Here is an 11,219-nt window from a genome sequence, read left to right as displayed (position 1 = left end):
AAAACCATGAAAGACTCTTAACTATAGGAAACAAACTGAGGGTTGCTGGAGGGGAGGTGGGTGAGGGGATGGGGTAATTGGGTGATGGACATTAAGGAGGGCATGTGATGTGATGAGCCCTGGGTGTTATGTGCAACTGATGAATTATTGAACACTACATCCGAAACTAATGATGTACTATATGTTGGAAAATTGAGTTTAAATTAAAAAATACATAGATAAATAAATAAATAGGGTTCCTGGGTGGCTCAGTCATTAAGCGTCTGCCTTCAGCTCAGGTCCTGATCCCAGGGTCCTGGGATCGAGCCCCGCATTGGGCTCCCTGCTCTGTGGGAAGCCTGCTTCCTCCTCTCTCACTCCCCTTGCTTGTGTTCCCTCTCTCGCTGTGTCTCTCTGTCAAATAAATAAATAAAATCTTTAAAATAAATAAATAAAATCAGGACTAGAGAAAAATACATATGAAAATGGGGCAATCAACACCTGAGGGATAGGGAAGAAGGAAAATAAAACAAATATATAACTCCACATTAAAATCATGCAGGTCAGGATGAGAGTGAAATTGCATTTGAACAGCAAGATAATGTGTAAAGATTATATTCTGAGGGCAATGAGGTATCATAGAATTTTTGATGTATGGAATTAGCAAGATCACTTTTTATTTCCCAGACAATTTTTGTAACATATTATAAATTCTGACTTACTCATGTCCCATCTACCTGCCACAATGGCTGACACATAATAGGTGTTCAATACACACACAATGAAGTCATCTGAATGTTAATTGACTGTGAAGGATGTGTGAGTGTTAATAAAAAGTAAGAATGTGGTTTCTGGAAACCAAAAGTTCACTTTACACTTTTGTCTCTGGTCAATCCTTTGGGGAACACTGTGAGATAAAGAGGTAGAAATGTAAATCAATTATTAAAAACTTCTCAAACTGGGAGATTTGAGTCCTTAGACAATGCTGCCCATATGATATTTTACAGAGCTCATGGATACAAATTTATGATTTCTTAAAGATAAATTGCATCAAACCTCAAGGAAAAGTAAGTACATCTCTCCCCAGATGCCTTGAAGTTATAAAGTCATAAAAAAGCCAATATTAGAATTTCAAATTAAGAAGAATGTAATACATAAAATTCATTAGAATCATTCAAATCCATCTTCTTGCGTGTCCACTCTTAGGAATAACTGTCCTTCTAAGGCCTCAAAGTAAAGAACCATAAAACTCTTGAAGCACCCACATTGAAGCATTCAGGTAGGGAAATTTAAGATCTAATGCAAGATTACAGGAGGAGGACCAAGTCACCAATGTCCTCAAAGTATTTATCAATATGTTTTTAAATCACTAAAATTAAATACAAGCACTACAATAAGCAATTATTCATGGTGTTTTATCTACCTCAACCTAATAATAAGAACTGATTTCTATTTAACATTCTCTGCTCTTTATACATTTGGGTAATTCCTTTCTCCTACACTTTTAAATTTTTTGGTAGCAAATTTGTCTGCTTCTATTGCAATCAAATGGCTGTGAAAGCATTCTTTTTTCTTTGGTTTGCTCATGCAATGATCAATCCTTTCTAACGCCATGACACTGAACTCTTGGCATGGTTTTCTAGGCCCCATTATGGTCCTAGAGGAACCTTAGATACTTGAAGAGAAAAACTGATTGAATGATGCAAGCTAGCTTGTTAAATAGGTTTTTCTGAAATTCCCCAATACAGGTCGTTTTAGTCCCTTCTAGAATGGCTACATCCACAGCCCAGAACATATGATAGAGGTCCTCTTATGCTGGCTTCACCTCCTTCCTCCCAGCAGCACAGCACTAAGCCTTTATCCTAGAAAGGCTCTGTTCTAGGACACAAGCCTCTGCAACATTCCTCTGCTTTCTCCTCCTGGGAGCACAACTCTAAGGCCACAACTCACTGTCCTTCAGCTACCTTCAGCATACCATATATCATATCAATCATATCATATCAATCATGTCATATCAATCATATCCTATCATGGTAACACTTCAGCTCTCATTCTAACTTGAGATTTACCCACCTCACCTATTCCCAGCATTGCATCCCTTTGTATTCAGTTATACCCCATGGAGGTAAATGGTAATTTAACATTCAGAATAAATAAACTCATAGTTGAAGAAAATTAGGAGTTTAAGATAATAAACATGAGGAGGTTAGAATTTCATGTAAAGAGAGCTCTGTTAGATAGTCCATTTGTCCTTTCACACCTGCACTCTGCCTTCTCCAACCTGCTACGTGGCTCTGTGTCATCCTGCATGGAATGCCACAGTAGGGCCTTCTTGCCCTCTGGTTTCTGGATGGTTCAGTCCAATGTGAGGCATTAGCTAAAGATCAGAGAGCAGGAAATCAGAGATATTGATGTGTTTATTTCTCCAGCTCCTCCCTCATAAGCAGTGGCTTGTTCTTTCGCCCTCCTACAGCCAAAGCTCTTGCCAATCTCATAACCTGCTCTTCCCTTCGCCTCTCCCTACCTGTGGAGGTAAGGCCTCCCCTTGTTGCTCAACCAAGGGTGCTTCCTCACCCCTTCTCCATTTGCCAGCACTCTTACCACATCTTGCAAAGACCCCCTTTATTAATCTCTCCTCAATCAAAAGGAGTCAAAAGACTCCCCCCTTTTGAGTACTCCAACTATTTCCCACCAGGACACTGAGATAACTGACATTTGGGAAAAGTGCTTCCAAACTCAAGTACATTTGTGGATTTTTACTGAGTTGACCCTCTACCCCACAGGGAAGCACACAACCGTCCAGCAGTTCAGCCTGGAAGCACCATGCACGCTGCACGTCCTCCTGACTCCAGCCTTAATGGTTCAATTATACAATCTCAGAAATGATTTGTCTTCATGGTGGTAAATGAAAGCATGTTCTATTTCAGCGTTTGAATTTAAACAAACCAAGGGTACGCTCTAATCTCTCTGCGTCTGATCCAACTTTAATTAGATTCCAGAATAGATGTGCAAGCAGAAGCATGACTCAAGAATATGTTAACTGTCCTCTGCTACAGAAATTTGCTAGAATTGTATATGTAACTGCATTGCCTAGACTACACCTTATACTTTTCTTTATATACTTTTCTTCTAGTTTGTAATCAGACTGAGAATACATAATGACAAAAAAAAATGTTTTCTTCTATCGCCCTATTTTCTCACCTCAAGTTCAAATTGATTCAGATTATTCAGAAATTCAAATTGAATTTCCTTGTGAACAAGATAAGCATGTAGATCCTTCTTTCAAACTTTTTTACCATGACCCACATCATAATCTAGACACAGAAATCTATGCACAAAGACACATGCATGATTTACTACACGAAGTTTCATTAGGCAATAATTTTACTATGCATAATGAATCCTAATATTTTATATACTCTTCTATTTAGAAAATATGGTAGTTATTGCCCATGAAAATGACTGTATGACCCACTAGTGGCTGTGACATTTGGTTTGAAATGCATAGCTTTAAGCCAGTTGAGAGAGGAACAGGACAATGAAACAGACATCAATTAAAGCAAATGAAGAGAGCACAAACTCTGGAGTTAGCCAAGTAAAAATTAAACAAAGTGAAAGTTTAATTAGACTTTTGAAAGCTCATTTAGAGCAAATTCTCAATCACTTAAATCATTAATCTTTTAAATAATCATTGATAAATATTAATATTTAATATTTGAAATAAATTAATAACAACTAATAATTTAAATAAAATTTTAAGTGAAATTTATTTAGAGCAAACCAGTATTTTCTTGATAATATCTAAGCGCAAATAGTTTCATGGACACTAAAGTCATATTCTCTTCATTCACGAGAATAATTGTCACAATTATTACTTTCATTTCAACCTACATAACAAAACACATTTTAATATTGAAGCTCCAAACTTGCCCATAGACTATTTTGCCTCTTTAAAGAAAATGGCAGTGCACTCAGCCCAGTTCCTAAGTATCTACATGAAGTGGAGCTCTTCCAGGTAAGGAAACGGCTTCCTCTGGTCGGTTACTATATTAATTTGTGACAAGCCATGGTTCTCCACCTGTATTATGAAAGAACAATGCATACTCTCCGAGGGTCTCAAATCTCTCACTTCTAGTAATAAAGTGTTCTCAAGAAATACACAAATGAATAAAAACCTTGGTGAGAATTAAATTGATTTTTATGGATTGTAAGTATGCAAAATACTATGATAGCCCCTGGGGCTTCTCACCATTAGCCTGGCTCTCTCCTTCTGGGCACATGTAGAACTGCACCAGCTCCACTTGAAGTATGGCCTCGAGACTTGAAGTCTGAGCAGAAGAATCAGTATGTGGAAGTCCAGCTGGAGGAAGGACAGTGTCAGTGTGGGGGCAGAACCCTCAGACAGCTCTCAATGGGGCAGAAAATAAACCTTTGTTCTTTTTGTATGAAAACTTCTTCTGTCTCTGCCCAGATCCTCCAAATAAATTTTCTCTTCTGAAGTGTTTGAAGCCATAAGAATTTAATAAAGGAGTTTTTAAAAGAAGTGATTTCACTTAGCCCATCAAAAAACATACAGAAATCCTCTTGGAAAGAACATACCTCGGGGCGCCTTGGTGGCTCAGTCAGTTAAGCATCCGGCTCTTGACTTCAGTTCAGGTCATGATCTCAGGGTCCTGGAATCAAGCCCTGCATCTGGCTCCCTGCTGCGAGGAGTCTGCTCGTCTCCCTCTCCCTCTGTCCCTCCCCTAGCTCACAGGCATGCACTCTTTCTCTCTAAAATAAATAAATAAATCTTAAAAAAGAAAAGAACATATCTCATCTAAAGTTTAATTTCCAATGAGAAAGAAAATGTTTATCAGAACATTTCATTTAGGTTTCATAAAGCAAGATTTTCTACCCTTAAGCCATCAAGCTGATAAACTTTTAGTTGTCTATATTAAAGAAAAAAGATCGGACCACTTGATTCATTTGGAAATGTTTCTGGGCCTTGTCCACTGACCAGCCAGAAGTCAGCAGGCAGAGCTCACAAATCACTCTTCTGCTCAGGAAAGCTGAGATTCCTTTGTTTGTCTGGTGTCCTACCAGCTTTAATATGTGTCATGCCATATCACATTCAAACATTTTTTTGAAATGCATTATTTAAATGTTTCCACACCAAACCAGATATCAACTTTCAAGCAAAGTTTACAGAGTCAAAACAATTGCAAAGTACCACCACATTAAAAGTTTCACTTAAATAAATGATTTCATCTCAAAGCTAGGAAATGTAATTAGGATTTTCCCTTTCCTAGCAATGAAGAAACCACCCTCCAGATTCCAAAGAATGTAAAACCTCCAATAACTGTATATAAAAAAAAAATTATTGACAGTCTATGCTGGATATTTCTTTCCATCAATTCAAAGATGTACTGACAATGGCTAAAAAAGGTGATGAGTTGCTCAAATCACTAACCAAAATTTGTCTCAATATCTTACACATGTATTATTGAGGAGAAATCTGTCATAGACACTCCTAATCAGAGACTTAAGTGGTACCTGGGGTCTGGGAAAACAGAAGACATTATACATGCTCCCTCTTCAAAAGAGAAAGGTATAAATGGCATGGCAACTCACAAAGTTGTCTAAACTCAGAATACGTATCACCTACATTAAATTTACTTACTGGGGGTCATAATTTTGTTATGCTTGTAGCATCCAAGACTAAGCTCTTTTCATCTTAGAGATAAAAGGCAATGAGTGATGTATGTTGATGTCTTTATAAAAAGGAAGCAAATTATCTTGATTATATAATGTGTCATATGCCCTTGGTCTTTGTACAACCTCCGTGGGAACATTTAAAGCTATGTACATGCATCATTTGTAATTACAAGGAGCTCCTTCCAAATTGGAAAACCTGGTTGACTCTGAGGATATAGAAAAGCATCTCAAGCGCCTTTCTGAAGGTCTTGGCTCCCACAAAACCCCAAATGCAATTGGCCAACCACTTTCACCCTTAACTTTCAAGCTCATGTGTATTTTAAGGGAAATTCAATCCGTATGTTTCTGAATCATGGACACTGAACCCATTAAGATTTTTGTTTGGTAAGAGCTTTCTAAATCCCAAGATGACTTATGAGACTTTTTATAGCCTGTTTACTTTGAAGCAAAGAAGTCACGTTTTGCTGAAAGTAAATAAGACTTAAAAGTAAGAAACTTTGAGACTTAGATAAAACAAGAGTTCAAGAAAGTTTATTCACATCCAACCTGTACAAAACTCATTAGTTGATTCCTCCAGTTTACTCCACCCAAAGCAGAAATAATGGTACCTTGGGCCAATAAGTTTTTATGTCCATAAACATAGTCTACAGTATTTTAGAACAGCATAGTTCTTTTACTTGGGGCAATAGTTCGTCACTCAACAGAATCACATATTTATTCCTTCTTTAGTGGAAACATTTTCAAAAGTGAGTGTCACTGATTTTGAGTTATGTTTGTGTGACTTGATTTCAATTTGTGTGTGTGAACTCTTAAGGGCTCCTGGCAAAATCTTCATTATTTCACATGCTGGTAATTTGGAATTTATGATGGGGAGTAAAGTTTACCCATAACTCAACTATGGAAAAGAGTTTGGAAACAAATTTACATATGAGCAAGAATTGGATAGGCTCTTATTTCACCTATTTATGATTAGAACTTCTTTAAAGTATTCAATGAGCACTCCTTTTTTCACACGAACAATATATACTTATTATAAATAACTATCTTTATTGAAGGAAGTTACTAAAATGCATTAGTTGTCAAAATTTCATATACCTAGATCTATTAGTTGTGTATATTTGGCAGTAACAAAGTGTAATTTATTTAATTAATTTATCATTTGGGTTGGCCATTCCTGTCTTATTTGCCTGAATTAGTGATGTGTATTTCCTTGCATCAAATTTTTTTAATTCAAACAGATTATCAGCGTCAAGGCTGCACCACTTTGTGATTCAGCTATATTAGTTCCAAATATCCTGGTTCATAATCCCTTTAACAGACACCCTAGACTCCACCTCAGTCATGTTCCCTCAAAAGGTTACGGCTTTGAAGGTATCAATCACACATACCTCATTAATTTAGAAGTCTTGAGATAAATTAGTAAATGCTATGTGCAAGTCACCATGCTAGATACTAAGACATTACCAACGCCAATAAGAGACTGCAATTTTGTGGTAGAAGTAACTGATCATTTTTAATTCAATTAATCCAAACACAGGCTGAGTGGTAAAGGCTTTAAAAAGGCACTAAGCTGTGCTAAAATGATGGAGTAAGGCTGGGGATGTGAATTGGCCCCAAAGAAGGAATCTTTATTTTTTCTTCATTCCTTCCTTCGTTCCTTTCTTCTTTCCTTCCTTCCTTTCTCTTTCTTTCTTTCTTTCTTTCTTTCTTTCTTCCTTCCTTCCTTCCTTCCTTCTTTCCTTCCTTCATTTTTATTATGTTCAATTAGCCAACATATAGTACATCATTAGTTTTTGATGTAGTGTTCAATGATTCATCTGTTGCATATAACACCCAATGCTTATCACATCATGTGCCCTCCTTAATACCCGTCACCTGGTTACCCCATCCCCCCACCCCCTCCCTTCTGTAACCCTCAGTTTGTTTCCCAGAGTCCAGAGTCTCTCATGGTTTGTTTCCCTCTCTGATTTCTTCCCATTCAGTTTTCCCTCCCTTCCCCTATGGTCCTCTACACTATTCCTATATTCCACATATGAGTGAAACCATATGATAATTGTCTTTCTCTGCTTGACTTATTACACTTAGCATAATCCCCTCCAGTTCCATCCATGTCGATGCAAATGGTAGGTAGTCATCCTTTCTGAGGGTTGAGTAATATTCCATTATGTATATGAACCACATCTTCTTTATCCATTCATCTGTTGAAGGACATCTTGGGGAAGGAATCTACTTACAGCCAGTGGAAGGGAGCGATGCCTGGAGCCATTCCCAGCCAAGGAAGGAATCAGGATAAACAAAGTCAACAAAATCAGAGGAGGTGGGGAAACCAAGGAGGTTTGGGGCATCCCAAGCCATTTGACATGACTAAAGCACAGGTGGTGGGAAAAGACTCTCCTAAAGCTAAGCCGGAATTGGATTAAATACATACTGGGATATTGCAGGAAAATCCAGTCATGAGTATGGGGTAGGAGAACATAATATTTACTGTGAAAGGATAAGTGCAAAGGAAGGAATAAATGTTTTAACAAGAAAGATAACCTACTGGATAGGATACAAGATTATTTTTCTCCCTCCAGTCATGTGGGTTAAGAGAGAAGTCAAAAAAGGGAGGGTGCGGGAGGGGGGAGGAAGAAAAAGAATATTCTCTCATGAAGAATTCTAACCATGTATACGACATAAATAAATAAATACAAGTACGATTATTTATTCTTATTAAAATACCTTTGAAGTGGGCATTGAAAGAATAAGATATCAAATGAATGTGTCATTGATCTCAACAAAAGGGATAAAATAGATTCTTTTGGGGGCACCTGGGTGGCTCAGTCATTAAGCGTCTGCCTTCGGCTCAGGTCGTGATCCCAGGGTCCTGGGATCGAGCCCCACATCGGGCTCCTTGCTCTGTGGAGAGCCTGCTTCTCCTTCTCCTCCCTGCTTGTACTCTCTCACTGTCTCTCCTCTCTCTCTCTCAAATAAATAAATAAAATATTTAAAATAAAATAAAATAAAATAAAATAAAATAAAATAGATTCTTTTGTCAACTTTAAATCTCTGACAGAGAACAAACTTTAATAATTTCAGGGTTCGGTTGCTCCATGGATTTAAAGAAAACACATTCTTCCATTTACCATTTCAGAGGAAACTTAACTGAAATATTCATGGCGGGTGTGGATTCCGTGACGGTTGCTGGATGTTTTTATCTGTTAAAATAAAAGAGGCTTACCACCATCTAACTTACTATCCCTGACAAAAGATGAGATCACACGGATAACTGGAAGAGCCTATAAGCTTTCAACACTCCACACAAAAGCCAACACTTGGCATTTTCATTCTTTGTTCATTGTAGTTATTCTAATAGGTGTGCTGTAACATCTCATTGTGATTTTACTTTGCATCTCCTCAATGACTATGAGGTTGAGTGCCTTTTCATTGGCCATTCAAATGTCCTCTTTTGTGATGTTTCTTACCCAGTTTTCTACTGATTGTCTGTTTTTCTTTATTATTTGTTGCATTCTTTGTATACTCTGAATTATGTATTGCAAATATCTTTTCCCACTCTGGGTTGAATATTTACCCTCTCAGTGATGACCTTTGTAAACAGAAGTTTCTGATTTTCATACGGTCCAATTTACCACTTTTTATTTGATGGTGAATATCTTGGGGGTTTTTTTGAAAGAAATGTTTACCAATGCCAAGGTCGTGAAAATGCACTTAAATGTTTTTCCTTTAAAGACTTTATTGTTTTGCCTTTAATGTGTAGATCTACAAGCCATCTGGAATTTACTTTTTTGTATGGTGCAAGGTTGAGGTCAAGAATACATTTGTTTTCCGTATCAATATCCAATTGACTCATCCTTTCCTGCTGCACTGCACTGTTTAATTTGCCATAAATCAGATGAAAGTATACATCATGGTCTGTTTCTGGACTCTTTTTCTCTTCTGTTGGTTGGCTTGTCTCCTTGAATCCAACACCATGGTTTTAATTTCCATAACTGTAGCTCAAGTGGTCCAGTTTTGTTATTCTTTTTCAAGATCTCTCTGCATGTTCTTGGCCCTTTGCATTTCCAAATAAATTTTTGTAATCAACTTGTCAAGTTACACACACACAAAAGTTCTTACTTGGAGTAGAATAGCATGATGTTAACTTAAGAATCAATTTGGAGATAGTTGGTGTCTTAATAATTTTGAGTCTCCCAGTCCATGCCTTTCTATTTATAAAGTCTTCTTTAGTTTCTCTTTGTTTGTTGCTGATGTACAGAAATATAACTGAGAAGACGATAAATTCACTTGTGAATTCTAACAGCTTCTCTGTATATTCTTAAGGATTTTCTACATTCACAATTGGGTCATTTGGGAATGACACCTTCACCTCCTCCCTTCCAATGGTAGGATTAGAACAAATAAGCAATAAAGGTAACAGAAAAACTTATATAAGATAACAGATAACAGGAAATCCCAAACATATTCAAAAGTGACATGTCTTTATGTTCATTTTAGTGTTAGCCTCCTGAAGTGACAAATAACCTATTGCTTCCTGAAGGCAAAGTGGGTGTTTGTTTGTTTGTTTTTTGTATAGCCAAATGTCACCTGTGTCCAAATCTGGAGTCCCCCTCCCATTATCAAAGCCTCCTGCATGGTCACAGGATTGCCATACTAGACTTTGGCTTAGAAATCCTTGCTCTTAACAAATTTGCTGTCAATTAATACAAATAATCAACAGACCAAGAAGTGAATAGAAGCAGAGCAGGACAACATGTACATTGAAGTTGGAGGAGCACCAAGGTTGGGGGTAGGGAGCAACCAGACATGTTTGAAGCCCACATGCCCGGCACCTGCACTTTGTGGGCTCTCCTTTCCCTCAGGGCCAGTGGGGGGTGGACATCCTTCTGTACAGTGAACATCAGTCCTAAGAAAGTAAGGAATTGAGAAATGGACGGTTTGAACAAGGTACTATGTCTTTCTTAATGAGTAGACTGTTTTAGTCTTTTGAAAAATACCTTTCTTTGAATATGCAATCACTATTTCTATTTCATTTTATGTTTTTATTTCCCTATAAGAGATGAATCTGATCTACAGCAGAAGCCCAAGGGATAAATGATTTTATGTCTATGCATTTCTGTGGTAATAAAACAAGAGTCAGAAGGAATAAAGAAAATTATTTCTTCTGTATTTCTTCTGGAGTATATAGCAGAGTCTCAAGAGGCAGCCTTCAAGAATGTAAGCAAACATTTAAGGCTTCTTTTCACTTACCACAGCATTGTATTTATGCCTATGTTGTGCATGAAAAAATCCCACATGGACACCCAAGTACGGTTCAACGCAGTGGGTTGCAGGAACACAGAGGCAGAGGTGTAGAGAGAAGTCAGAGACACCAGCAGAGAAACAGTGGGATGTGGGGAGGCTGAGACCAAATGCTTCTTAGGTTGGGATCCCTGCGAGGAAAAAAATTTTAAGCAGTTATTTGGGGAGATGTACTAGTCAGGGTTCTTTAGAAAAATAAAAGTGATAGGATATATATAGATATAGATATATAGAAAGAAGTTTAT

This window comes from Halichoerus grypus, chromosome 2, assembly GCF_964656455.1.
Source record: "Halichoerus grypus chromosome 2, mHalGry1.hap1.1, whole genome shotgun sequence".
Lineage (NCBI taxonomy): Eukaryota > Metazoa > Chordata > Mammalia > Carnivora > Phocidae > Halichoerus > Halichoerus grypus.
This window is presented reverse-complemented; position numbering follows the sequence as displayed.